The following is a 25,248-nucleotide window of genomic DNA, read 5'->3' on the forward strand; positions in this document are numbered from 1 at the left end:
AAGATTCAGTATGATGAAGTGACAATTCGGAGACAGCTCACAAACGCAAAGCTGCCGCCTTCTTAGCTCCGTGGTAGAGCACTGGTCTCGTAAACCAGGGGTCGTGAGTTCGAACCTCACAGAAGGCATTCATTTTTTTTACCTTCCTGCAGGGAGCGCAGCTATCTCGAGCAGCATCTAACACAAGGCAGTACACTGAATGAGAGGGATGTTCTACAACCCATGACAAGTATTCCATTGGCCTCAGAGTTTTTCTGAATGCATAGGCAGAACAGTGGTTTGTCTGCATTTTGTAGTATAATGTCATGCTTGGCGATGTCATTCGTTTATGAGCCTCGCTACAGTGTGCATGCACGTTATCCATGTGAAGAGGCGTAAGCAGATGCTACCATTCTGCGAGATTCCTGCAGAAGGTATACGAATTAGTTTGATATACAGAGCAAAAGTGAACCAAAGTCGAGGCCTCCGTGGCGCAATCGGCTAGCGCGTTCGGCTGTTAACCGAAAGGTTGGTGGTTCGAGCCCACCCGGGCGCGAAATCGTTTTAACTGGCACCTACGTGAGGACATACGTCAACTTTGTTAGAGATACACAGCTAGTGTGACAATTTGGCTGTGTTCGAGTGATGCCACAGAGCCTTATACACATTCAGCCAAGTGACACTGTAGGTAAAAACATGGCCCTACACAGACGTTCTACTGTTTTCCTATTTATTCGTCATGTGTGACACTGCAGTAGAGCGACGCCCACTACAAAAGACGTATTATTTACATTCAATTTCAGGGTATACGTCGCGAGTGCCATATGACAGGGCCTGTCTCTCGATGTCGATTTGTATTTGGTGTCTCTTAAGTGTCGGTCAGCAGTAGGCCGCTGTTGGCCGAGCGACGTGCAGTCGCCTTACATGAAGCCCCGTGGGCAACGCCAGCGCCACCGTGGACAACAGCGCACTGTAGCCAGAGAGAGGAGCCGAAAGGCGCAATTCACAGTCGAGCCACGCTATCCCACAAGCTGTGCACTAGGTCAAGATTGTGCAGACGGCAAACCCTTGGTGGCCCGACGCTCGTCGTCGATCGTAAGGGCGAAACAGTCAAGAGATTTGGGAAACGGCAATGTGGACACCCCCAGCAGCAGCGGTGTGCCAAATCCGATATCTGGTCAAGGGTTGCAAGATTCAGTATGATGAAGTGACAATTCGGAGACAGCTCACAAACGCAAAGCTGCCGCCTTCTTAGCTCCGTGGTAGAGCACTGGTCTCGTAAACCAGGGGTCGTGAGTTCGAACCTCACAGAAGGCATTCATTTTTTTTACCTTCCTGCAGGGAGCGCAGCTATCTCGAGCAGCATCTAACACAAGGCAGTACACTGAATGAGAGGGATGTTCTACAACCCATGACAAGTATTCCATTGGCCTCAGAGTTTTTCTGAATGCATAGGCAGAACAGTGGTTTGTCTGCATTTTGTAGTATAATGTCATGCTTGGCGATGTCATTCGTTTATGAGCCTCGCTACAGTGTGCATGCACGTTATCCATGTGAAGAGGCGTAAGCAGATGCTACCATTCTGCGAGATTCCTGCAGAAGGTATACGAATTAGTTTGATATACAGAGCAAAAGTGAACCAAAGTCGAGGCCTCCGTGGCGCAATCGGCTAGCGCGTTCGGCTGTTAACCGAAAGGTTGGTGGTTCGAGCCCACCCGGGGGCGAAATCGTTTTAACTGGCACCTACGTGAGGACATACGTCAACTTTGTTAGAGATACACAGCTAGTGTGACAATTTGGCTGTGTTCGAGTGATGCCACAGAGCCTTATACACATTCAGCCAAGTGACACTGTAGGTAAAAACATGGCCCTACACAGACGTTCTACTGTTTTCCTATTTATTCGTCATGTGTGACACTGCAGTAGAGCGACGCCCACTACAAAAGACGTATTATTTACATTCAATTTCAGGGTATACGTCGCGAGTGCCATATGACAGGGCCTGTCTCTCGATGTCGATTTGTATTTGGTGTCTCTTAAGTGTCGGTCAGCAGTAGGCCGCTGTTGGCCGAGCGACGTGCAGTCGCCTTACATGAAGCCCCGTGGGCAACGCCAGCGCCACCGTGGACAACAGCGCACTGTAGCCAGAGAGAGGAGCCGAAAGGCGCAATTCACAGTCGAGCCACGCTATCCCACAAGCTGTGCACTAGGTCAAGATTGTGCAGACGGCAAACCCTTGGTGGCCCGACGCTCGTCGTCGATCGTAAGGGCGAAACAGTCAAGAGATTTGGAAAACGGCAATGTGGACACCCCCAGCAGCAGCGGTGTGCCAAATCCGATATCTGGTCAAGGGTTGCAAGATTCAGTATGATGAAGTGACAATTCGGAGACAGCTCACAAACGCAAAGCTGCCGCCTTCTTAGCTCCGTGGTAGAGCACTGGTCTCGTAAACCAGGGGTCGTGAGTTCGAACCTCACAGAAGGCATTCATTTTTTTTACCTTCCTGCAGGGAGCGCAGCTATCTCGAGCAGCATCTAACACAAGGCAGTACACTGAATGAGAGGGATGTTCTACAACCCATGACAAGTATTCCATTGGCCTCAGAGTTTTTCTGAATGCATAGGCAGAACAGTGGTTTGTCTGCATTTTGTAGTATAATGTCATGCTTGGCGATGTCATTCGTTTATGAGCCTCGCTACAGTGTGCATGCACGTTATCCATGTGAAGAGGGCGTAAGCAGATGCTACCATTCTGCGAGATTCCTGCAGAAGGTATACGAATTAGTTTGATATACAGAGCAAAAGTGAACCAAAGTCGAGGCCTCCGTGGCGCAATCGGCTAGCGCGTTCGGCTGTTAACCGAAAGGTTGGTGGTTCGAGCCCACCCGGGGGCGAAATCGTTTTAACTGGCACCTACGTGAGGACATACGTCAACTTTGTTAGAGATACACAGCTAGTGTGACAATTTGGCTGTGTTTGAGTGATGCCACAGAGCCTTATACACATTCAGCCAAGTGACACTGTAGGTAAAAACATGGCCCTACACAGACGTTCTACTGTTTTCCTATTTATTCGTCATGTGTGACACTGCAGTAGAGCGACGCCCACTACAAAAGACGTATTATTTACATTCAATTTCAGGGTATACGTCGCGAGTGCCATATGACAGGGCCTGTCTCTCGATGTCGATTTGTATTTGGTGTCTCTTAAGTGTCGGTCAGCAGTAGGCCGCTGTTGGCCGAGCGACGTGCAGTCGCCTTACATGAAGCCCCGTGGGCAACGCCAGCGCCACCGTGGACAACAGCGCACTGTAGCCAGAGAGAGGAGCCGAAAGGCGCAATTCACAGTCGAGCCACGCTATCCCACAAGCTGTGCACTAGGTCAAGATTGTGCAGACGGCAAACCCTTGGTGGCCCGACGCTCGTCGTCGATCGTAAGGGCGAAACAGTCAAGAGATTTGGAAAACGGCAATGTGGACACCCCCAGCAGCAGCGGTGTGCCAAATCCGATATCTGGTCAAGGGTTGCAAGATTCAGTATGATGAAGTGACAATTCGGAGACAGCTCACAAACGCAAAGCTGCCGCCTTCTTAGCTCCGTGGTAGAGCACTGGTCTCGTAAACCAGGGGTCGTGAGTTCGAACCTCACAGAAGGCATTCATTTTTTTTACCTTCCTGCAGGGAGCGCAGCTATCTCGAGCAGCATCTAACACAAGGCAGTACACTGAATGAGAGGGATGTTCTACAACCCATGACAAGTATTCCATTGGCCTCAGAGTTTTTCTGAATGCATAGGCAGAACAGTGGTTTGTCTGCATTTTGTAGTATAATGTCATGCTTGGCGATGTCATTCGTTTATGAGCCTCGCTACAGTGTGCATGCACGTTATCCATGTGAAGAGGCGTAAGCAGATGCTACCATTCTGCGAGATTCCTGCAGAAGGTATACGAATTAGTTTGATATACAGAGCAAAAGTGAACCAAAGTCGAGGCCTCCGTGGCGCAATCGGCTAGCGCGTTCGGCTGTTAACCGAAAGGTTGGTGGTTCGAGCCCACCCGGGGGCGAAATCGTTTTAACTGGCACCTACGTGAGGACATACGTCAACTTTGTTAGAGATACACAGCTAGTGTGACAATTTGGCTGTGTTTGAGTGATGCCACAGAGCCTTATACACATTCAGCCAAGTGACACTGTAGGTAAAAACATGGCCCTACACAGACGTTCTACTGTTTTCCTATTTATTCGTCATGTGTGACACTGCAGTAGAGCGACGCCCACTACAAAAGACGTATTATTTACATTCAATTTCAGGGTATACGTCGCGAGTGCCATATGACAGGGCCTGTCTCTCGATGTCGATTTGTATTTGGTGTCTCTTAAGTGTCGGTCAGCAGTAGGCCGCTGTTGGCCGAGCGACGTGCAGTCGCCTTACATGAAGCCCCGTGGGCAACGCCAGCGCCACCGTGGACAACAGCGCACTGTAGCCAGAGAGAGGAGCCGAAAGGCGCAATTCACAGTCGAGCCACGCTATCCCACAAGCTGTGCACTAGGTCAAGATTGTGCAGACGGCAAACCCTTGGTGGCCCGACGCTCGTCGTCGATCGTAAGGGCGAAACAGTCAAGAGATTTGGGAAACGGCAATGTGGACACCCCCAGCAGCAGCGGTGTGCCAAATCCGATATCTGGTCAAGGGTTGCAAGATTCAGTATGATGAAGTGACAATTCGGAGACAGCTCACAAACGCAAAGCTGCCGCCTTCTTAGCTCCGTGGTAGAGCACTGGTCTCGTAAACCAGGGGTCGTGAGTTCGAACCTCACAGAAGGCATTCATTTTTTTTACCTTCCTGCAGGGAGCGCAGCTATCTCGAGCAGCATCTAACACAAGGCAGTACACTGAATGAGAGGGATGTTCTACAACCCATGACAAGTATTCCATTGGCCTCAGAGTTTTTCTGAATGCATAGGCAGAACAGTGGTTTGTCTGCATTTTGTAGTATAATGTCATGCTTGGCGATGTCATTCGTTTATGAGCCTCGCTACAGTGTGCATGCACGTTATCCATGTGAAGAGGCGTAAGCAGATGCTACCATTCTGCGAGATTCCTGCAGAAGGTATACGAATTAGTTTGATATACAGAGCAAAAGTGAACCAAAGTCGAGGCCTCCGTGGCGCAATCGGCTAGCGCGTTCGGCTGTTAACCGAAAGGTTGGTGGTTCGAGCCCACCCGGGGGCGAAATCGTTTTAACTGGCACCTACGTGAGGACATACGTCAACTTTGTTAGAGATACACAGCTAGTGTGACAATTTGGCTGTGTTTGAGTGATGCCACAGAGCCTTATACACATTCAGCCAAGTGACACTGTAGGTAAAAACATGGCCCTACACAGACGTTCTACTGTTTTCCTATTTATTCGTCATGTGTGACACTGCAGTAGAGCGACGCCCACTACAAAAGACGTATTATTTACATTCAATTTCAGGGTATACGTCGCGAGTGCCATATGACAGGGCCTGTCTCTCGATGTCGATTTGTATTTGGTGTCTCTTAAGTGTCGGTCAGCAGTAGGCCGCTGTTGGCCGAGCGACGTGCAGTCGCCTTACATGAAGCCCCGTGGGCAACGCCAGCGCCACCGTGGACAACAGCGCACTGTAGCCAGAGAGAGGAGCCGAAAGGCGCAATTCACAGTCGAGCCACGCTATCCCACAAGCTGTGCACTAGGTCAAGATTGTGCAGACGGCAAACCCTTGGTGGCCCGACGCTCGTCGTCGATCGTAAGGGCGAAACAGTCAAGAGATTTGGAAAACGGCAATGTGGACACCCCCAGCAGCAGCGGTGTGCCAAATCCGATATCTGGTCAAGGGTTGCAAGATTCAGTATGATGAAGTGACAATTCGGAGACAGCTCACAAACGCAAAGCTGCCGCCTTCTTAGCTCCGTGGTAGAGCACTGGTCTCGTAAACCAGGGGTCGTGAGTTCGAACCTCACAGAAGGCATTCATTTTTTTTACCTTCCTGCAGGGAGCGCAGCTATCTCGAGCAGCATCTAACACAAGGCAGTACACTGAATGAGAGGGATGTTCTACAACCCATGACAAGTATTCCATTGGCCTCAGAGTTTTTCTGAATGCATAGGCAGAACAGTGGTTTGTCTGCATTTTGTAGTATAATGTCATGCTTGGCGATGTCATTCGTTTATGAGCCTCGCTACAGTGTGCATGCACGTTATCCATGTGAAGAGGCGTAAGCAGATGCTACCATTCTGCGAGATTCCTGCAGAAGGTATACGAATTAGTTTGATATACAGAGCAAAAGTGAACCAAAGTCGAGGCCTCCGTGGCGCAATCGGCTAGCGCGTTCGGCTGTTAACCGAAAGGTTGGTGGTTCGAGCCCACCCGGGGGCGAAATCGTTTTAACTGGCACCTACGTGAGGACATACGTCAACTTTGTTAGAGATACACAGCTAGTGTGACAATTTGGCTGTGTTTGAGTGATGCCACAGAGCCTTATACACATTCAGCCAAGTGACACTGTAGGTAAAAACATGGCCCTACACAGACGTTCTACTGTTTTCCTATTTATTCGTCATGTGTGACACTGCAGTAGAGCGACGCCCACTACAAAAGACGTATTATTTACATTCAATTTCAGGGTATACGTCGCGAGTGCCATATGACAGGGCCTGTCTCTCGATGTCGATTTGTATTTGGTGTCTCTTAAGTGTCGGTCAGCAGTAGGCCGCTGTTGGCCGAGCGACGTGCAGTCGCCTTACATGAAGCCCCGTGGGCAACGCCAGCGCCACCGTGGACAACAGCGCACTGTAGCCAGAGAGAGGAGCCGAAAGGCGCAATTCACAGTCGAGCCACGCTATCCCACAAGCTGTGCACTAGGTCAAGATTGTGCAGACGGCAAACCCTTGGTGGCCCGACGCTCGTCGTCGATCGTAAGGGCGAAACAGTCAAGAGATTTGGAAAACGGCAATGTGGACACCCCCAGCAGCAGCGGTGTGCCAAATCCGATATCTGGTCAAGGGTTGCAAGATTCAGTATGATGAAGTGACAATTCGGAGACAGCTCACAAACGCAAAGCTGCCGCCTTCTTAGCTCCGTGGTAGAGCACTGGTCTCGTAAACCAGGGGTCGTGAGTTCGAACCTCACAGAAGGCATTCATTTTTTTTACCTTCCTGCAGGGAGCGCAGCTATCTCGAGCAGCATCTAACACAAGGCAGTACACTGAATGAGAGGGATGTTCTACAACCCATGACAAGTATTCCATTGGCCTCAGAGTTTTTCTGAATGCATAGGCAGAACAGTGGTTTGTCTGCATTTTGTAGTATAATGTCATGCTTGGCGATGTCATTCGTTTATGAGCCTCGCTACAGTGTGCATGCACGTTATCCATGTGAAGAGGCGTAAGCAGATGCTACCATTCTGCGAGATTCCTGCAGAAGGTATACGAATTAGTTTGATATACAGAGCAAAAGTGAACCAAAGTCGAGGCCTCCGTGGCGCAATCGGCTAGCGCGTTCGGCTGTTAACCGAAAGGTTGGTGGTTCGAGCCCACCCGGGGGCGAAATCGTTTTAACTGGCACCTACGTGAGGACATACGTCAACTTTGTTAGAGATACACAGCTAGTGTGACAATTTGGCTGTGTTTGAGTGATGCCACAGAGCCTTATACACATTCAGCCAAGTGACACTGTAGGTAAAAACATGGCCCTACACAGACGTTCTACTGTTTTCCTATTTATTCGTCATGTGTGACACTGCAGTAGAGCGACGCCCACTACAAAAGACGTATTATTTACATTCAATTTCAGGGTATACGTCGCGAGTGCCATATGACAGGGCCTGTCTCTCGATGTCGATTTGTATTTGGTGTCTCTTAAGTGTCGGTCAGCAGTAGGCCGCTGTTGGCCGAGCGACGTGCAGTCGCCTTACATGAAGCCCCGTGGGCAACGCCAGCGCCACCGTGGACAACAGCGCACTGTAGCCAGAGAGAGGAGCCGAAAGGCGCAATTCACAGTCGAGCCACGCTATCCCACAAGCTGTGCACTAGGTCAAGATTGTGCAGACGGCAAACCCTTGGTGGCCCGACGCTCGTCGTCGATCGTAAGGGCGAAACAGTCAAGAGATTTGGGAAACGGCAATGTGGACACCCCCAGCAGCAGCGGTGTGCCAAATCCGATATCTGGTCAAGGGTTGCAAGATTCAGTATGATGAAGTGACAATTCGGAGACAGCTCACAAACGCAAAGCTGCCGCCTTCTTAGCTCCGTGGTAGAGCACTGGTCTCGTAAACCAGGGGTCGTGAGTTCGAACCTCACAGAAGGCATTCATTTTTTTTACCTTCCTGCAGGGAGCGCAGCTATCTCGAGCAGCATCTAACACAAGGCAGTACACTGAATGAGAGGGATGTTCTACAACCCATGACAAGTATTCCATTGGCCTCAGAGTTTTTCTGAATGCATAGGCAGAACAGTGGTTTGTCTGCATTTTGTAGTATAATGTCATGCTTGGCGATGTCATTCGTTTATGAGCCTCGCTACAGTGTGCATGCACGTTATCCATGTGAAGAGGCGTAAGCAGATGCTACCATTCTGCGAGATTCCTGCAGAAGGTATACGAATTAGTTTGATATACAGAGCAAAAGTGAACCAAAGTCGAGGCCTCCGTGGCGCAATCGGCTAGCGCGTTCGGCTGTTAACCGAAAGGTTGGTGGTTCGAGCCCACCCGGGGGCGAAATCGTTTTAACTGGCACCTACGTGAGGACATACGTCAACTTTGTTAGAGATACACAGCTAGTGTGACAATTTGGCTGTGTTCGAGTGATGCCACAGAGCCTTATACACATTCAGCCAAGTGACACTGTAGGTAAAAACATGGCCCTACACAGACGTTCTACTGTTTTCCTATTTATTCGTCATGTGTGACACTGCAGTAGAGCGACGCCCACTACAAAAGACGTATTATTTACATTCAATTTCAGGGTATACGTCGCGAGTGCCATATGACAGGGCCTGTCTCTCGATGTCGATTTGTATTTGGTGTCTCTTAAGTGTCGGTCAGCAGTAGGCCGCTGTTGGCCGAGCGACGTGCAGTCGCCTTACATGAAGCCCCGTGGGCAACGCCAGCGCCACCGTGGACAACAGCGCACTGTAGCCAGAGAGAGGAGCCGAAAGGCGCAATTCACAGTCGAGCCACGCTATCCCACAAGCTGTGCACTAGGTCAAGATTGTGCAGACGGCAAACCCTTGGTGGCCCGACGCTCGTCGTCGATCGTAAGGGCGAAACAGTCAAGAGATTTGGAAAACGGCAATGTGGACACCCCCAGCAGCAGCGGTGTGCCAAATCCGATATCTGGTCAAGGGTTGCAAGATTCAGTATGATGAAGTGACAATTCGGAGACAGCTCACAAACGCAAAGCTGCCGCCTTCTTAGCTCCGTGGTAGAGCACTGGTCTCGTAAACCAGGGGTCGTGAGTTCGAACCTCACAGAAGGCATTCATTTTTTTTACCTTCCTGCAGGGAGCGCAGCTATCTCGAGCAGCATCTAACACAAGGCAGTACACTGAATGAGAGGGATGTTCTACAACCCATGACAAGTATTCCATTGGCCTCAGAGTTTTTCTGAATGCATAGGCAGAACAGTGGTTTGTCTGCATTTTGTAGTATAATGTCATGCTTGGCGATGTCATTCGTTTATGAGCCTCGCTACAGTGTGCATGCACGTTATCCATGTGAAGAGGCGTAAGCAGATGCTACCATTCTGCGAGATTCCTGCAGAAGGTATACGAATTAGTTTGATATACAGAGCAAAAGTGAACCAAAGTCGAGGCCTCCGTGGCGCAATCGGCTAGCGCGTTCGGCTGTTAACCGAAAGGTTGGTGGTTCGAGCCCACCCGGGGGCGAAATCGTTTTAACTGGCACCTACGTGAGGACATACGTCAACTTTGTTAGAGATACACAGCTAGTGTGACAATTTGGCTGTGTTTGAGTGATGCCACAGAGCCTTATACACATTCAGCCAAGTGACACTGTAGGTAAAAACATGGCCCTACACAGACGTTCTACTGTTTTCCTATTTATTCGTCATGTGTGACACTGCAGTAGAGCGACGCCCACTACAAAAGACGTATTATTTACATTCAATTTCAGGGTATACGTCGCGAGTGCCATATGACAGGGCCTGTCTCTCGATGTCGATTTGTATTTGGTGTCTCTTAAGTGTCGGTCAGCAGTAGGCCGCTGTTGGCCGAGCGACGTGCAGTCGCCTTACATGAAGCCCCGTGGGCAACGCCAGCGCCACCGTGGACAACAGCGCACTGTAGCCAGAGAGAGGAGCCGAAAGGCGCAATTCACAGTCGAGCCACGCTATCCCACAAGCTGTGCACTAGGTCAAGATTGTGCAGACGGCAAACCCTTGGTGGCCCGACGCTCGTCGTCGATCGTAAGGGCGAAACAGTCAAGAGATTTGGAAAACGGCAATGTGGACACCCCCAGCAGCAGCGGTGTGCCAAATCCGATATCTGGTCAAGGGTTGCAAGATTCAGTATGATGAAGTGACAATTCGGAGACAGCTCACAAACGCAAAGCTGCCGCCTTCTTAGCTCCGTGGTAGAGCACTGGTCTCGTAAACCAGGGGTCGTGAGTTCGAACCTCACAGAAGGCATTCATTTTTTTTACCTTCCTGCAGGGAGCGCAGCTATCTCGAGCAGCATCTAACACAAGGCAGTACACTGAATGAGAGGGATGTTCTACAACCCATGACAAGTATTCCATTGGCCTCAGAGTTTTTCTGAATGCATAGGCAGAACAGTGGTTTGTCTGCATTTTGTAGTATAATGTCATGCTTGGCGATGTCATTCGTTTATGAGCCTCGCTACAGTGTGCATGCACGTTATCCATGTGAAGAGGCGTAAGCAGATGCTACCATTCTGCGAGATTCCTGCAGAAGGTATACGAATTAGTTTGATATACAGAGCAAAAGTGAACCAAAGTCGAGGCCTCCGTGGCGCAATCGGCTAGCGCGTTCGGCTGTTAACCGAAAGGTTGGTGGTTCGAGCCCACCCGGGGGCGAAATCGTTTTAACTGGCACCTACGTGAGGACATACGTCAACTTTGTTAGAGATACACAGCTAGTGTGACAATTTGGCTGTGTTTGAGTGATGCCACAGAGCCTTATACACATTCAGCCAAGTGACACTGTAGGTAAAAACATGGCCCTACACAGACGTTCTACTGTTTTCCTATTTATTCGTCATGTGTGACACTGCAGTAGAGCGACGCCCACTACAAAAGACGTATTATTTACATTCAATTTCAGGGTATACGTCGCGAGTGCCATATGACAGGGCCTGTCTCTCGATGTCGATTTGTATTTGGTGTCTCTTAAGTGTCGGTCAGCAGTAGGCCGCTGTTGGCCGAGCGACGTGCAGTCGCCTTACATGAAGCCCCGTGGGCAACGCCAGCGCCACCGTGGACAACAGCGCACTGTAGCCAGAGAGAGGAGCCGAAAGGCGCAATTCACAGTCGAGCCACGCTATCCCACAAGCTGTGCACTAGGTCAAGATTGTGCAGACGGCAAACCCTTGGTGGCCCGACGCTCGTCGTCGATCGTAAGGGCGAAACAGTCAAGAGATTTGGAAAACGGCAATGTGGACACCCCCAGCAGCAGCGGTGTGCCAAATCCGATATCTGGTCAAGGGTTGCAAGATTCAGTATGATGAAGTGACAATTCGGAGACAGCTCACAAACGCAAAGCTGCCGCCTTCTTAGCTCCGTGGTAGAGCACTGGTCTCGTAAACCAGGGGTCGTGAGTTCGAACCTCACAGAAGGCATTCATTTTTTTTACCTTCCTGCAGGGAGCGCAGCTATCTCGAGCAGCATCTAACACAAGGCAGTACACTGAATGAGAGGGATGTTCTACAACCCATGACAAGTATTCCATTGGCCTCAGAGTTTTTCTGAATGCATAGGCAGAACAGTGGTTTGTCTGCATTTTGTAGTATAATGTCATGCTTGGCGATGTCATTCGTTTATGAGCCTCGCTACAGTGTGCATGCACGTTATCCATGTGAAGAGGCGTAAGCAGATGCTACCATTCTGCGAGATTCCTGCAGAAGGTATACGAATTAGTTTGATATACAGAGCAAAAGTGAACCAAAGTCGAGGCCTCCGTGGCGCAATCGGCTAGCGCGTTCGGCTGTTAACCGAAAGGTTGGTGGTTCGAGCCCACCCGGGGGCGAAATCGTTTTAACTGGCACCTACGTGAGGACATACGTCAACTTTGTTAGAGATACACAGCTAGTGTGACAATTTGGCTGTGTTTGAGTGATGCCACAGAGCCTTATACACATTCAGCCAAGTGACACTGTAGGTAAAAACATGGCCCTACACAGACGTTCTACTGTTTTCCTATTTATTCGTCATGTGTGACACTGCAGTAGAGCGACGCCCACTACAAAAGACGTATTATTTACATTCAATTTCAGGGTATACGTCGCGAGTGCCATATGACAGGGCCTGTCTCTCGATGTCGATTTGTATTTGGTGTCTCTTAAGTGTCGGTCAGCAGTAGGCCGCTGTTGGCCGAGCGACGTGCAGTCGCCTTACATGAAGCCCCGTGGGCAACGCCAGCGCCACCGTGGACAACAGCGCACTGTAGCCAGAGAGAGGAGCCGAAAGGCGCAATTCACAGTCGAGCCACGCTATCCCACAAGCTGTGCACTAGGTCAAGATTGTGCAGACGGCAAACCCTTGGTGGCCCGACGCTCGTCGTCGATCGTAAGGGCGAAACAGTCAAGAGATTTGGAAAACGGCAATGTGGACACCCCCAGCAGCAGCGGTGTGCCAAATCCGATATCTGGTCAAGGGTTGCAAGATTCAGTATGATGAAGTGACAATTCGGAGACAGCTCACAAACGCAAAGCTGCCGCCTTCTTAGCTCCGTGGTAGAGCACTGGTCTCGTAAACCAGGGGTCGTGAGTTCGAACCTCACAGAAGGCATTCATTTTTTTTACCTTCCTGCAGGGAGCGCAGCTATCTCGAGCAGCATCTAACACAAGGCAGTACACTGAATGAGAGGGATGTTCTACAACCCATGACAAGTATTCCATTGGCCTCAGAGTTTTTCTGAATGCATAGGCAGAACAGTGGTTTGTCTGCATTTTGTAGTATAATGTCATGCTTGGCGATGTCATTCGTTTATGAGCCTCGCTACAGTGTGCATGCACGTTATCCATGTGAAGAGGCGTAAGCAGATGCTACCATTCTGCGAGATTCCTGCAGAAGGTATACGAATTAGTTTGATATACAGAGCAAAAGTGAACCAAAGTCGAGGCCTCCGTGGCGCAATCGGCTAGCGCGTTCGGCTGTTAACCGAAAGGTTGGTGGTTCGAGCCCACCCGGGGGCGAAATCGTTTTAACTGGCACCTACGTGAGGACATACGTCAACTTTGTTAGAGATACACAGCTAGTGTGACAATTTGGCTGTGTTTGAGTGATGCCACAGAGCCTTATACACATTCAGCCAAGTGACACTGTAGGTAAAAACATGGCCCTACACAGACGTTCTACTGTTTTCCTATTTATTCGTCATGTGTGACACTGCAGTAGAGCGACGCCCACTACAAAAGACGTATTATTTACATTCAATTTCAGGGTATACGTCGCGAGTGCCATATGACAGGGCCTGTCTCTCGATGTCGATTTGTATTTGGTGTCTCTTAAGTGTCGGTCAGCAGTAGGCCGCTGTTGGCCGAGCGACGTGCAGTCGCCTTACATGAAGCCCCGTGGGCAACGCCAGCGCCACCGTGGACAACAGCGCACTGTAGCCAGAGAGAGGAGCCGAAAGGCGCAATTCACAGTCGAGCCACGCTATCCCACAAGCTGTGCACTAGGTCAAGATTGTGCAGACGGCAAACCCTTGGTGGCCCGACGCTCGTCGTCGATCGTAAGGGCGAAACAGTCAAGAGATTTGGAAAACGGCAATGTGGACACCCCCAGCAGCAGCGGTGTGCCAAATCCGATATCTGGTCAAGGGTTGCAAGATTCAGTATGATGAAGTGACAATTCGGAGACAGCTCACAAACGCAAAGCTGCCGCCTTCTTAGCTCCGTGGTAGAGCACTGGTCTCGTAAACCAGGGGTCGTGAGTTCGAACCTCACAGAAGGCATTCATTTTTTTTACCTTCCTGCAGGGAGCGCAGCTATCTCGAGCAGCATCTAACACAAGGCAGTACACTGAATGAGAGGGATGTTCTACAACCCATGACAAGTATTCCATTGGCCTCAGAGTTTTTCTGAATGCATAGGCAGAACAGTGGTTTGTCTGCATTTTGTAGTATAATGTCATGCTTGGCGATGTCATTCGTTTATGAGCCTCGCTACAGTGTGCATGCACGTTATCCATGTGAAGAGGCGTAAGCAGATGCTACCATTCTGCGAGATTCCTGCAGAAGGTATACGAATTAGTTTGATATACAGAGCAAAAGTGAACCAAAGTCGAGGCCTCCGTGGCGCAATCGGCTAGCGCGTTCGGCTGTTAACCGAAAGGTTGGTGGTTCGAGCCCACCCGGGGGCGAAATCGTTTTAACTGGCACCTACGTGAGGACATACGTCAACTTTGTTAGAGATACACAGCTAGTGTGACAATTTGGCTGTGTTTGAGTGATGCCACAGAGCCTTATACACATTCAGCCAAGTGACACTGTAGGTAAAAACATGGCCCTACACAGACGTTCTACTGTTTTCCTATTTATTCGTCATGTGTGACACTGCAGTAGAGCGACGCCCACTACAAAAGACGTATTATTTACATTCAATTTCAGGGTATACGTCGCGAGTGCCATATGACAGGGCCTGTCTCTCGATGTCGATTTGTATTTGGTGTCTCTTAAGTGTCGGTCAGCAGTAGGCCGCTGTTGGCCGAGCGACGTGCAGTCGCCTTACATGAAGCCCCGTGGGCAACGCCAGCGCCACCGTGGACAACAGCGCACTGTAGCCAGAGAGAGGAGCCGAAAGGCGCAATTCACAGTCGAGCCACGCTATCCCACAAGCTGTGCACTAGGTCAAGATTGTGCAGACGGCAAACCCTTGGTGGCCCGACGCTCGTCGTCGATCGTAAGGGCGAAACAGTCAAGAGATTTGGGAAACGGCAATGTGGACACCCCCAGCAGCAGCGGTGTGCCAAATCCGATATCTGGTCAAGGGTTGCAAGATTCAGTATGATGAAGTGACAATTCGGAGACAGCTCACAAACGCAAAGCTGCCGCCTTCTTAGCTCCGTGGTAGAGCACTGGTCTCGTAAACCAGGGGTCGTGAGTTCGAACCTCACAGAAGGCATTCATTTTTTTTACCTTCCTGCAGGGAGCGCAGCTATCTCGAGCAGCATCTAACACAAGGCAGTACACTGAATGAGAGGGATGTTCTACAACCCATGACAAGTATTCCATTGGCCTCAGAGTTTTTCTGAATGCATAGGCAGAACAGTGGTTTGTCTGCATTTTGTAGTATAATGTCATGCTTGGCGATGTCATTCGTTTATGAGCCTCGCTACAGTGTGCATGCACGTTATCCATGTGAAGAGGCGTAAGCAGATGCTACCATTCTGCGAGATTCCTGCAGAAGGTATACGAATTAGTTTGATATACAGAGCAAAAGTGAACCAAAGTCGAGGCCTCCGTGGCGCAATCGGCTAGCGCGTTCGGCTGTTAACCGAAAGGTTGGTGGTTCGAGCCCACCCGGGGGCGAAATCGTTTTAACTGGCACCTACGTGAGGACATACGTCAACTTTGTTAGAGATACACAGCTAGTGTGACAATTTGGCTGTGTTCGAGTGATGCCACAGAGCCTTATACACATTCAGCCAAGTGACACTGTAGGTAAAAACATGGCCCTACACAGACGTTCTACTGTTTTCCTATTTATTCGTCATGTGTGACACTGCAGTAGAGCGACGCCCACTACAAAAGACGTATTATTTACATTCAATTTCAGGGTATACGTCGCGAGTGCCATATGACAGGGCCTGTCTCTCGATGTCGATTTGTATTTGGTGTCTCTTAAGTGTCGGTCAGCAGTAGGCCGCTGTTGGCCGAGCGACGTGCAGTCGCCTTACATGAAGCCCCGTGGGCAACGCCAGCGCCACCGTGGACAACAGCGCACTGTAGCCAGAGAGAGGAGCCGAAAGGCGCAATTCACAGTCGAGCCACGCTATCCCACAAGCTGTGCACTAGGTCAAGATTGTGCAGACGGCAAACCCTTGGTGGCCCGACGCTCGTCGTCGATCGTAAGGGCGAAACAGTCAAGAGATTTGGAAAACGGCAATGTGGACACCCCCAGCAGCAGCGGTGTGCCAAATCCGATATCTGGTCAAGGGTTGCAAGATTCAGTATGATGAAGTGACAATTCGGAGACAGCTCACAAACGCAAAGCTGCCGCCTTCTTAGCTCCGTGGTAGAGCACTGGTCTCGTAAACCAGGGGTCGTGAGTTCGAACCTCACAGAAGGCATTCATTTTTTTTACCTTCCTGCAGGGAGCGCAGCTATCTCGAGCAGCATCTAACACAAGGCAGTACACTGAATGAGAGGGATGTTCTACAACCCATGACAAGTATTCCATTGGCCTCAGAGTTTTTCTGAATGCATAGGCAGAACAGTGGTTTGTCTGCATTTTGTAGTATAATGTCATGCTTGGCGATGTCATTCGTTTATGAGCCTCGCTACAGTGTGCATGCACGTTATCCATGTGAAGAGGCGTAAGCAGATGCTACCATTCTGCGAGATTCCTGCAGAAGGTATACGAATTAGTTTGATATACAGAGCAAAAGTGAACCAAAGTCGAGGCCTCCGTGGCGCAATCGGCTAGCGCGTTCGGCTGTTAACCGAAAGGTTGGTGGTTCGAGCCCACCCGGGGGCGAAATCGTTTTAACTGGCACCTACGTGAGGACATACGTCAACTTTGTTAGAGATACACAGCTAGTGTGACAATTTGGCTGTGTTTGAGTGATGCCACAGAGCCTTATACACATTCAGCCAAGTGACACTGTAGGTAAAAACATGGCCCTACACAGACGTTCTACTGTTTTCCTATTTATTCGTCATGTGTGACACTGCAGTAGAGCGACGCCCACTACAAAAGACGTATTATTTACATTCAATTTCAGGGTATACGTCGCGAGTGCCATATGACAGGGCCTGTCTCTCGATGTCGATTTGTATTTGGTGTCTCTTAAGTGTCGGTCAGCAGTAGGCCGCTGTTGGCCGAGCGACGTGCAGTCGCCTTACATGAAGCCCCGTGGGCAACGCCAGCGCCACCGTGGACAACAGCGCACTGTAGCCAGAGAGAGGAGCCGAAAGGCGCAATTCACAGTCGAGCCACGCTATCCCACAAGCTGTGCACTAGGTCAAGATTGTGCAGACGGCAAACCCTTGGTGGCCCGACGCTCGTCGTCGATCGTAAGGGCGAAACAGTCAAGAGATTTGGAAAACGGCAATGTGGACACCCCCAGCAGCAGCGGTGTGCCAAATCCGATATCTGGTCAAGGGTTGCAAGATTCAGTATGATGAAGTGACAATTCGGAGACAGCTCACAAACGCAAAGCTGCCGCCTTCTTAGCTCCGTGGTAGAGCACTGGTCTCGTAAACCAGGGGTCGTGAGTTCGAACCTCACAGAAGGCATTCATTTTTTTTACCTTCCTGCAGGGAGCGCAGCTATCTCGAGCAGCATCTAACACAAGGCAGTACACTGAATGAGAGGGATGTTCTACAACCCATGACAAGTATTCCATTGGCCTCAGAGTTTTTCTGAATGCATAGGCAGAACAGTGGTTTGTCTGCATTTTGTAGTATAATGTCATGCTTGGCGATGTCATTCGTTTATGAGCCTCGCTACAGTGTGCATGCACGTTATCCATGTGAAGAGGCGTAAGCAGATGCTACCATTCTGCGAGATTCCTGCAGAAGGTATACGAATTAGTTTGATATACAGAGCAAAAGTGAACCAAAGTCGAGGCCTCCGTGGCGCAATCGGCTAGCGCGTTCGGCTGTTAACCGAAAGGTTGGTGGTTCGAGCCCACCCGGGGGCGAAATCGTTTTAACTGGCACCTACGTGAGGACATACGTCAACTTTGTTAGAGATACACAGCTAGTGTGACAATTTGGCTGTGTTTGAGTGATGCCACAGAGCCTTATACACATTCAGCCAAGTGACACTGTAGGTAAAAACATGGCCCTACACAGACGTTCTACTGTTTTCCTATTTATTCGTCATGTGTGACACTGCAGTAGAGCGACGCCCACTACAAAAGACGTATTATTTACATTCAATTTCAGGGTATACGTCGCGAGTGCCATATGACAGGGCCTGTCTCTCGATGTCGATTTGTATTTGGTGTCTCTTAAGTGTCGGTCAGCAGTAGGCCGCTGTTGGCCGAGCGACGTGCAGTCGCCTTACATGAAGCCCCGTGGGCAACGCCAGCGCCACCGTGGACAACAGCGCACTGTAGCCAGAGAGAGGAGCCGAAAGGCGCAATTCACAGTCGAGCCACGCTATCCCACAAGCTGTGCACTAGGTCAAGATTGTGCAGACGGCAAACCCTTGGTGGCCCGACGCTCGTCGTCGATCGTAAGGGCGAAACAGTCAAGAGATTTGGAAAACGGCAATGTGGAGAGGAGCCGAAAGGCGCAATTCACAGTCGAGCCACGCTATCCCACAAGCTGTGCACTAGGTCAAGATTGTGCAGACGGCAAACCCTTGGTGGCCCGACGCTCGTCGTCGATCGTAAGGGCGAAACAGTCAAGAGATTTGGAAAACGGCAATGTGGAGAGGAGCCGAAAGGCGCAATTCACAGTCGAGCCACGCTATCCCACAAGCTGTGCACTAGGTCAAGATTGTGCAGACGGCAAACCCTTGGTGGCCCGACGCTCGTCGTCGATCGTAAGGGCGAAACAGTCAAGAGATTTGGAAAACGGCAATGTGGACACCCCCAGCAGCAGCGGTGTGCCAAATCCGATATCTGGTCAAGGGTTGCAAGATTCAGTATGATGAAGTGACAATTCGGAGACAGCTCACAAACGTAAAGCTGCCGCCTTCTTAGCTCCGTGGTAGAGCACTGGTCTCGTAAACCAGGGGTCGTGAGTTCGAACCTCACAGAAGGCATTCATTTTTTTTACCTTCCTGCAGGGAGCGCAGCTATCTCGAGCAGCATCTAACACAAGGCAGTACACTGAATGAGAGGGATGTTCTACAACCCATGACAAGTATTCCATTGGCCTCAGAGTTTTTCTGAATGCATAGGCAGAACAGTGGTTTGTCTGCATTTTGTAGTATAATGTCATGCTTGGCGATGTCATTCGTTTATGAGCCTCGCTACAGTGTGCATGCACGTTATCCATGTGAAGAGGCGTAAGCAGAAGCTACCATTCTGCGAGATTCCTGCAGAAGGTATACGAATTAGTTTGATATACAGAGCAAAAGTGAACCAAAGTCGAGGCCTCCGTGGCGCAATCGGCTAGCGCGTTCGGCTGTTAACCGAAAGGTTGGTGGTTCGAGCCCACCCGGGGGCGAAATCGTTTTAACTGGCACCTACGTGAGGACATACGTCAACTTTGTTAGAGATACACAGCTAGTGTGACAATTTGGCTGTGTTTGAGTGATGCCACAGAGCCTTATACACATTCAGCCAAGTGACACTGTAGGTAAAAACATGGCCCTACACAGACGTTCTACTGTTTTCCTATTTATTCGTCATGTGTGACACTGCAGTAGAGCGACGCCCACTACAAAAGACGTATTATTTACATTCAATTTCAGGGTATACGTCGCGAGTGCCATATGACAGGGCCTGTCTCTCGATGTCGATTTGTATTTGGTGTCTCTTAAGTGTCGGTCAGCAGTAGGCCGCTGTTGGCCGAGCGACGTGCAGTCGCCTTACATGAAGCCCCGTGGGCAACGCCAGCGCCACCGTGGACAACAGCGCACTGTAGCCAGAGAGAGGAGCCGAAAGGCGCAATTCACAGTCGAGCCACGCTATCCCACAAGCTGTGCACTAGGTCAAGATTGTGCAGACGGCAAACCCTTGGTGGCCCGACGCTCGTCGTCGATCGTAAGGGCGAAACAGTCAAGAGATTTGGAAAACGGCAATGTGGACACCCCCAGCAGCAGCGGTGTGCCAAATCCGATATCTGGTCAAGGGTTGCAAGATTCAGTATGATGAAGTGACAATTCGGAGACAGCTCACAAACGCAAAGCTGCCGCCTTCTTAGCTCCGTGGTAGAGCACTGGTCTCGTAAACCAGGGGTCGTGAGTTCGAACCTCACAGAAGGCATTCATTTTTTTTACCTTCCTGCAGGGAGCGCAGCTATCTCGAGCAGCATCTAACACAAGGCAGTACACTGAATGAGAGGGATGTTCTACAACCCATGACAAGTATTCCATTGGCCTCAGAGTTTTTCTGAATGCATAGGCAGAACAGTGGTTTGTCTGCATTTTGTAGTATAATGTCATGCTTGGCGATGTCATTCGTTTATGAGCCTCGCTACAGTGTGCATGCACGTTATCCATGTGAAGAGGCGTAAGCAGATGCTACCATTCTGCGAGATTCCTGCAGAAGGTATACGAATTAGTTTGATATACAGAGCAAAAGTGAACCAAAGTCGAGGCCTCCGTGGCGCAATCGGCTAGCGCGTTCGGCTGTTAACCGAAAGGTTGGTGGTTCGAGCCCACCCGGGGGCGAAATCGTTTTAACTGGCACCTACGTGAGGACATACGTCAACTTTGTTAGAGATACACAGCTAGTGTGACAATTTGGCTGTGTTTGAGTGATGCCACAGAGCCTTATACACATTCAGCCAAGTGACACTGTAGGTAAAAACATGGCCCTACACAGACGTTCTACTGTTTTCCTATTTATTCGTCATGTGTGACACTGCAGTAGAGCGACGCCCACTACAAAAGACGTATTATTTACATTCAATTTCAGGGTATACGTCGCGAGTGCCATATGACAGGGCCTGTCTCTCGATGTCGATTTGTATTTGGTGTCTCTTAAGTGTCGGTCAGCAGTAGGCCGCTGTTGGCCGAGCGACGTGCAGTCGCCTTACATGAAGCCCCGTGGGCAACGCCAGCGCCACCGTGGACAACAGCGCACTGTAGCCAGAGAGAGGAGCCGAAAGGCGCAATTCACAGTCGAGCCACGCTATCCCACAAGCTGTGCACTAGGTCAAGATTGTGCAGACGGCAAACCCTTGGTGGCCCGACGCTCGTCGTCGATCGTAAGGGCGAAACAGTCAAGAGATTTGGGAAACGGCAATGTGGACACCCCCAGCAGCAGCGGTGTGCCAAATCCGATATCTGGTCAAGGGTTGCAAGATTCAGTATGATGAAGTGACAATTCGGAGACAGCTCACAAACGCAAAGCTGCCGCCTTCTTAGCTCCGTGGTAGAGCACTGGTCTCGTAAACCAGGGGTCGTGAGTTCGAACCTCACAGAAGGCATTCATTTTTTTTACCTTCCTGCAGGGAGCGCAGCTATCTCGAGCAGCATCTAACACAAGGCAGTACACTGAATGAGAGGGATGTTCTACAACCCATGACAAGTATTCCATTGGCCTCAGAGTTTTTCTGAATGCATAGGCAGAACAGTGGTTTGTCTGCATTTTGTAGTATAATGTCATGCTTGGCGATGTCATTCGTTTATGAGCCTCGCTACAGTGTGCATGCACGTTATCCATGTGAAGAGGCGTAAGCAGATGCTACCATTCTGCGAGATTCCTGCAGAAGGTATACGAATTAGTTTGATATACAGAGCAAAAGTGAACCAAAGTCGAGGCCTCCGTGGCGCAATCGGCTAGCGCGTTCGGCTGTTAACCGAAAGGTTGGTGGTTCGAGCCCACCCGGGGGCGAAATCGTTTTAACTGGCACCTACGTGAGGACATACGTCAACTTTGTTAGAGATACACAGCTAGTGTGACAATTTGGCTGTGTTCGAGTGATGCCACAGAGCCTTATACACATTCAGCCAAGTGACACTGTAGGTAAAAACATGGCCCTACACAGACGTTCTACTGTTTTCCTATTTATTCGTCATGTGTGACACTGCAGTAGAGCGACGCCCACTACAAAAGACGTATTATTTACATTCAATTTCAGGGTATACGTCGCGAGTGCCATATGACAGGGCCTGTCTCTCGATGTCGATTTGTATTTGGTGTCTCTTAAGTGTCGGTCAGCAGTAGGCCGCTGTTGGCCGAGCGACGTGCAGTCGCCTTACATGAAGCCCCGTGGGCAACGCCAGCGCCACCGTGGACAACAGCGCACTGTAGCCAGAGAGAGGAGCCGAAAGGCGCAATTCACAGTCGAGCCACGCTATCCCACAAGCTGTGCACTAGGTCAAGATTGTGCAGACGGCAAACCCTTGGTGGCCCGACGCTCGTCGTCGATCGTAAGGGCGAAACAGTCAAGAGATTTGGAAAACGGCAATGTGGACACCCCCAGCAGCAGCGGTGTGCCAAATCCGATATCTGGTCAAGGGTTGCAAGATTCAGTATGATGAAGTGACAATTCGGAGACAGCTCACAAACGCAAAGCTGCCGCCTTCTTAGCTCCGTGGTAGAGCACTGGTCTCGTAAACCAGGGGTCGTGAGTTCGAACCTCACAGAAGGCATTCATTTTTTTTACCTTCCTGCAGGGAGCGCAGCTATCTCGAGCAGCATCTAACACAAGGCAGTACACTGAATGAGAGGGATGTTCTACAACCCATGACAAGTATTCCATTGGCCTCAGAGTTTTTCTGAATGCATAGGCAGAACAGTGGTTTGTCTGCATTTTGTAGTATAATGTCATGCTTGGCGATGTCATTCGTTTATGAGCCTCGCTACAGTGTGCATGCACGTTATCCATGTGAAGAGGCGTAAGCAGATGCTACCATTCTGCGAGATTCCTGCAGAAGGTATACGAATTAGTTTGATATACAGAGCAAAAGTGAACCAAAGTCGAGGCCTCCGTGGCGCAATCGGCTAGCGCGTTCGGCTGTTAACCGAAAGGTTGGTGGTTCGAGCCCACCCGGGGGCGAAATCGTTTTAACTGGCACCTACGTGAGGACATACGTCAACTTTGTTAGAGATACACAGCTAGTGTGACAATTTGGCTGTGTTTGAGTGATGCCACAGAGCCTTATACACATTCAGCCAAGTGACACTGTAGGTAAAAACATGGCCCTACACAGACGTTCTACTGTTTTCCTATTTATTCGTCATGTGTGACACTGCAGTAGAGCGACGCCCACTACAAAAGACGTATTATTTACATTCAATTTCAGGGTATACGTCGCGAGTGCCATATGACAGGGCCTGTCTCTCGATGTCGATTTGTATTTGGTGTCTCTTAAGTGTCGGTCAGCAGTAGGCCGCTGTTGGCCGAGCGACGTGCAGTCGCCTTACATGAAGCCCCGTGGGCAACGCCAGCGCCACCGTGGACAACAGCGCACTGTAGCCAGAGAGAGGAGCCGAAAGGCGCAATTCACAGTCGAGCCACGCTATCCCACAAGCTGTGCACTAGGTCAAGATTGTGCAGACGGCAAACCCTTGGTGGCCCGACGCTCGTCGTCGATCGTAAGGGCGAAACAGTCAAGAGATTTGGAAAACGGCAATGTGGACACCCCCAGCAGCAGCGGTGTGCCAAATCCGATATCTGGTCAAGGGTTGCAAGATTCAGTATGATGAAGTGACAATTCGGAGACAGCTCACAAACGCAAAGCTGCCGCCTTCTTAGCTCCGTGGTAGAGCACTGGTCTCGTAAACCAGGGGTCGTGAGTTCGAACCTCACAGAAGGCATTCATTTTTTTTACCTTCCTGCAGGGAGCGCAGCTATCTCGAGCAGCATCTAACACAAGGCAGTACACTGAATGAGAGGGATGTTCTACAACCCATGACAAGTATTCCATTGGCCTCAGAGTTTTTCTGAATGCATAGGCAGAACAGTGGTTTGTCTGCATTTTGTAGTATAATGTCATGCTTGGCGATGTCATTCGTTTATGAGCCTCGCTACAGTGTGCATGCACGTTATCCATGTGAAGAGGCGTAAGCAGATGCTACCATTCTGCGAGATTCCTGCAGAAGGTATACGAATTAGTTTGATATACAGAGCAAAAGTGAACCAAAGTCGAGGCCTCCGTGGCGCAATCGGCTAGCGCGTTCGGCTGTTAACCGAAAGGTTGGTGGTTCGAGCCCACCCGGGGGCGAAATCGTTTTAACTGGCACCTACGTGAGGACATACGTCAACTTTGTTAGAGATACACAGCTAGTGTGACAATTTGGCTGTGTTTGAGTGATGCCACAGAGCCTTATACACATTCAGCCAAGTGACACTGTAGGTAAAAACATGGCCCTACACAGACGTTCTACTGTTTTCCTATTTATTCGTCATGTGTGACACTGCAGTAGAGCGACGCCCACTACAAAAGACGTATTATTTACATTCAATTTCAGGGTATACGTCGCGAGTGCCATATGACAGGGCCTGTCTCTCGATGTCGATTTGTATTTGGTGTCTCTTAAGTGTCGGTCAGCAGTAGGCCGCTGTTGGCCGAGCGACGTGCAGTCGCCTTACATGAAGCCCCGTGGGCAACGCCAGCGCCACCGTGGACAACAGCGCACTGTAGCCAGAGAGAGGAGCCGAAAGGCGCAATTCACAGTCGAGCCACGCTATCCCACAAGCTGTGCACTAGGTCAAGATTGTGCAGACGGCAAACCCTTGGTGGCCCGACGCTCGTCGTCGATCGTAAGGGCGAAACAGTCAAGAGATTTGGGAAACGGCAATGTGGACACCCCCAGCAGCAGCGGTGTGCCAAATCCGATATCTGGTCAAGGGTTGCAAGATTCAGTATGATGAAGTGACAATTCGGAGACAGCTCACAAACGCAAAGCTGCCGCCTTCTTAGCTCCGTGGTAGAGCACTGGTCTCGTAAACCAGGGGTCGTGAGTTCGAACCTCACAGAAGGCATTCATTTTTTTTACCTTCCTGCAGGGAGCGCAGCTATCTCGAGCAGCATCTAACACAAGGCAGTACACTGAATGAGAGGGATGTTCTACAACCCATGACAAGTATTCCATTGGCCTCAGAGTTTTTCTGAATGCATAGGCAGAACAGTGGTTTGTCTGCATTTTGTAGTATAATGTCATGCTTGGCGATGTCATTCGTTTATGAGCCTCGCTACAGTGTGCATGCACGTTATCCATGTGAAGAGGCGTAAGCAGATGCTACCATTCTGCGAGATTCCTG

At 50.1% G+C, this 25,248-nt stretch overlaps 43 non-coding genes across 43 annotated transcripts; all 43 read left to right on the forward strand.

Annotated features, from left to right (window-relative positions):
* The first annotated feature begins 56 nt into the window (after window positions 1-56).
* Window positions 57-128, forward strand: Trnat-cgu. The gene has a single exon. It is a non-coding gene; the product is annotated as a tRNA-Thr (tRNA).
* A 333-nt stretch (window positions 129-461) lies between these two features.
* Window positions 462-535, forward strand: Trnan-guu. The gene has a single exon. It is a non-coding gene; the product is annotated as a tRNA-Asn (tRNA).
* Window positions 536-1,224: 689 nt separating this feature from the next.
* Trnat-cgu lies at window positions 1,225-1,296 on the forward strand. Its single transcript has one exon. It is a non-coding gene; the product is annotated as a tRNA-Thr (tRNA).
* A 333-nt stretch (window positions 1,297-1,629) lies between these two features.
* Window positions 1,630-1,703, forward strand: Trnan-guu. Its single transcript has one exon. It is a non-coding gene; the product is annotated as a tRNA-Asn (tRNA).
* Window positions 1,704-2,392: 689 nt separating this feature from the next.
* Window positions 2,393-2,464, forward strand: Trnat-cgu. The gene has a single exon. It is a non-coding gene; the product is annotated as a tRNA-Thr (tRNA).
* A 334-nt stretch (window positions 2,465-2,798) lies between these two features.
* Window positions 2,799-2,872, forward strand: Trnan-guu. Its single transcript has one exon. It is a non-coding gene; the product is annotated as a tRNA-Asn (tRNA).
* Window positions 2,873-3,561: 689 nt separating this feature from the next.
* Trnat-cgu lies at window positions 3,562-3,633 on the forward strand. Its single transcript has one exon. It is a non-coding gene; the product is annotated as a tRNA-Thr (tRNA).
* Window positions 3,634-3,966: 333 nt separating this feature from the next.
* Window positions 3,967-4,040, forward strand: Trnan-guu. The gene has a single exon. It is a non-coding gene; the product is annotated as a tRNA-Asn (tRNA).
* A 689-nt stretch (window positions 4,041-4,729) lies between these two features.
* On the forward strand, window positions 4,730-4,801 carry Trnat-cgu. Its single transcript has one exon. It is a non-coding gene; the product is annotated as a tRNA-Thr (tRNA).
* A 333-nt stretch (window positions 4,802-5,134) lies between these two features.
* Trnan-guu lies at window positions 5,135-5,208 on the forward strand. The gene has a single exon. It is a non-coding gene; the product is annotated as a tRNA-Asn (tRNA).
* A 689-nt stretch (window positions 5,209-5,897) lies between these two features.
* Window positions 5,898-5,969, forward strand: Trnat-cgu. Its single transcript has one exon. It is a non-coding gene; the product is annotated as a tRNA-Thr (tRNA).
* Window positions 5,970-6,302: 333 nt separating this feature from the next.
* On the forward strand, window positions 6,303-6,376 carry Trnan-guu. The gene has a single exon. It is a non-coding gene; the product is annotated as a tRNA-Asn (tRNA).
* A 689-nt stretch (window positions 6,377-7,065) lies between these two features.
* On the forward strand, window positions 7,066-7,137 carry Trnat-cgu. The gene has a single exon. It is a non-coding gene; the product is annotated as a tRNA-Thr (tRNA).
* Window positions 7,138-7,470: 333 nt separating this feature from the next.
* Trnan-guu lies at window positions 7,471-7,544 on the forward strand. The gene has a single exon. It is a non-coding gene; the product is annotated as a tRNA-Asn (tRNA).
* Window positions 7,545-8,233: 689 nt separating this feature from the next.
* Window positions 8,234-8,305, forward strand: Trnat-cgu. Its single transcript has one exon. It is a non-coding gene; the product is annotated as a tRNA-Thr (tRNA).
* Window positions 8,306-8,638: 333 nt separating this feature from the next.
* Window positions 8,639-8,712, forward strand: Trnan-guu. Its single transcript has one exon. It is a non-coding gene; the product is annotated as a tRNA-Asn (tRNA).
* Window positions 8,713-9,401: 689 nt separating this feature from the next.
* Trnat-cgu lies at window positions 9,402-9,473 on the forward strand. The gene has a single exon. It is a non-coding gene; the product is annotated as a tRNA-Thr (tRNA).
* A 333-nt stretch (window positions 9,474-9,806) lies between these two features.
* On the forward strand, window positions 9,807-9,880 carry Trnan-guu. The gene has a single exon. It is a non-coding gene; the product is annotated as a tRNA-Asn (tRNA).
* Window positions 9,881-10,569: 689 nt separating this feature from the next.
* On the forward strand, window positions 10,570-10,641 carry Trnat-cgu. Its single transcript has one exon. It is a non-coding gene; the product is annotated as a tRNA-Thr (tRNA).
* A 333-nt stretch (window positions 10,642-10,974) lies between these two features.
* Window positions 10,975-11,048, forward strand: Trnan-guu. The gene has a single exon. It is a non-coding gene; the product is annotated as a tRNA-Asn (tRNA).
* A 689-nt stretch (window positions 11,049-11,737) lies between these two features.
* On the forward strand, window positions 11,738-11,809 carry Trnat-cgu. Its single transcript has one exon. It is a non-coding gene; the product is annotated as a tRNA-Thr (tRNA).
* A 333-nt stretch (window positions 11,810-12,142) lies between these two features.
* Trnan-guu lies at window positions 12,143-12,216 on the forward strand. The gene has a single exon. It is a non-coding gene; the product is annotated as a tRNA-Asn (tRNA).
* A 689-nt stretch (window positions 12,217-12,905) lies between these two features.
* Window positions 12,906-12,977, forward strand: Trnat-cgu. The gene has a single exon. It is a non-coding gene; the product is annotated as a tRNA-Thr (tRNA).
* Window positions 12,978-13,310: 333 nt separating this feature from the next.
* Window positions 13,311-13,384, forward strand: Trnan-guu. Its single transcript has one exon. It is a non-coding gene; the product is annotated as a tRNA-Asn (tRNA).
* Window positions 13,385-14,073: 689 nt separating this feature from the next.
* On the forward strand, window positions 14,074-14,145 carry Trnat-cgu. Its single transcript has one exon. It is a non-coding gene; the product is annotated as a tRNA-Thr (tRNA).
* Window positions 14,146-14,478: 333 nt separating this feature from the next.
* Window positions 14,479-14,552, forward strand: Trnan-guu. The gene has a single exon. It is a non-coding gene; the product is annotated as a tRNA-Asn (tRNA).
* A 689-nt stretch (window positions 14,553-15,241) lies between these two features.
* Trnat-cgu lies at window positions 15,242-15,313 on the forward strand. Its single transcript has one exon. It is a non-coding gene; the product is annotated as a tRNA-Thr (tRNA).
* A 333-nt stretch (window positions 15,314-15,646) lies between these two features.
* Window positions 15,647-15,720, forward strand: Trnan-guu. The gene has a single exon. It is a non-coding gene; the product is annotated as a tRNA-Asn (tRNA).
* Window positions 15,721-16,409: 689 nt separating this feature from the next.
* Trnat-cgu lies at window positions 16,410-16,481 on the forward strand. Its single transcript has one exon. It is a non-coding gene; the product is annotated as a tRNA-Thr (tRNA).
* Window positions 16,482-16,814: 333 nt separating this feature from the next.
* On the forward strand, window positions 16,815-16,888 carry Trnan-guu. The gene has a single exon. It is a non-coding gene; the product is annotated as a tRNA-Asn (tRNA).
* Window positions 16,889-17,577: 689 nt separating this feature from the next.
* On the forward strand, window positions 17,578-17,649 carry Trnat-cgu. The gene has a single exon. It is a non-coding gene; the product is annotated as a tRNA-Thr (tRNA).
* A 333-nt stretch (window positions 17,650-17,982) lies between these two features.
* Window positions 17,983-18,056, forward strand: Trnan-guu. The gene has a single exon. It is a non-coding gene; the product is annotated as a tRNA-Asn (tRNA).
* A 1,001-nt stretch (window positions 18,057-19,057) lies between these two features.
* Window positions 19,058-19,129, forward strand: Trnat-cgu. The gene has a single exon. It is a non-coding gene; the product is annotated as a tRNA-Thr (tRNA).
* Window positions 19,130-19,462: 333 nt separating this feature from the next.
* Window positions 19,463-19,536, forward strand: Trnan-guu. Its single transcript has one exon. It is a non-coding gene; the product is annotated as a tRNA-Asn (tRNA).
* Window positions 19,537-20,225: 689 nt separating this feature from the next.
* Window positions 20,226-20,297, forward strand: Trnat-cgu. Its single transcript has one exon. It is a non-coding gene; the product is annotated as a tRNA-Thr (tRNA).
* A 333-nt stretch (window positions 20,298-20,630) lies between these two features.
* On the forward strand, window positions 20,631-20,704 carry Trnan-guu. The gene has a single exon. It is a non-coding gene; the product is annotated as a tRNA-Asn (tRNA).
* A 689-nt stretch (window positions 20,705-21,393) lies between these two features.
* On the forward strand, window positions 21,394-21,465 carry Trnat-cgu. The gene has a single exon. It is a non-coding gene; the product is annotated as a tRNA-Thr (tRNA).
* A 333-nt stretch (window positions 21,466-21,798) lies between these two features.
* On the forward strand, window positions 21,799-21,872 carry Trnan-guu. The gene has a single exon. It is a non-coding gene; the product is annotated as a tRNA-Asn (tRNA).
* A 689-nt stretch (window positions 21,873-22,561) lies between these two features.
* Trnat-cgu lies at window positions 22,562-22,633 on the forward strand. The gene has a single exon. It is a non-coding gene; the product is annotated as a tRNA-Thr (tRNA).
* Window positions 22,634-22,966: 333 nt separating this feature from the next.
* Trnan-guu lies at window positions 22,967-23,040 on the forward strand. The gene has a single exon. It is a non-coding gene; the product is annotated as a tRNA-Asn (tRNA).
* A 689-nt stretch (window positions 23,041-23,729) lies between these two features.
* Window positions 23,730-23,801, forward strand: Trnat-cgu. Its single transcript has one exon. It is a non-coding gene; the product is annotated as a tRNA-Thr (tRNA).
* A 333-nt stretch (window positions 23,802-24,134) lies between these two features.
* Trnan-guu lies at window positions 24,135-24,208 on the forward strand. Its single transcript has one exon. It is a non-coding gene; the product is annotated as a tRNA-Asn (tRNA).
* Window positions 24,209-24,897: 689 nt separating this feature from the next.
* Trnat-cgu lies at window positions 24,898-24,969 on the forward strand. The gene has a single exon. It is a non-coding gene; the product is annotated as a tRNA-Thr (tRNA).
* The last annotated feature ends 279 nt before the right edge of the window (window positions 24,970-25,248 follow it).

The sequence above is a fragment of the Schistocerca piceifrons genome, chromosome 5 (genome assembly GCF_021461385.2).
Source record: "Schistocerca piceifrons isolate TAMUIC-IGC-003096 chromosome 5, iqSchPice1.1, whole genome shotgun sequence".
NCBI lineage: Eukaryota > Metazoa > Arthropoda > Insecta > Orthoptera > Acrididae > Schistocerca > Schistocerca piceifrons.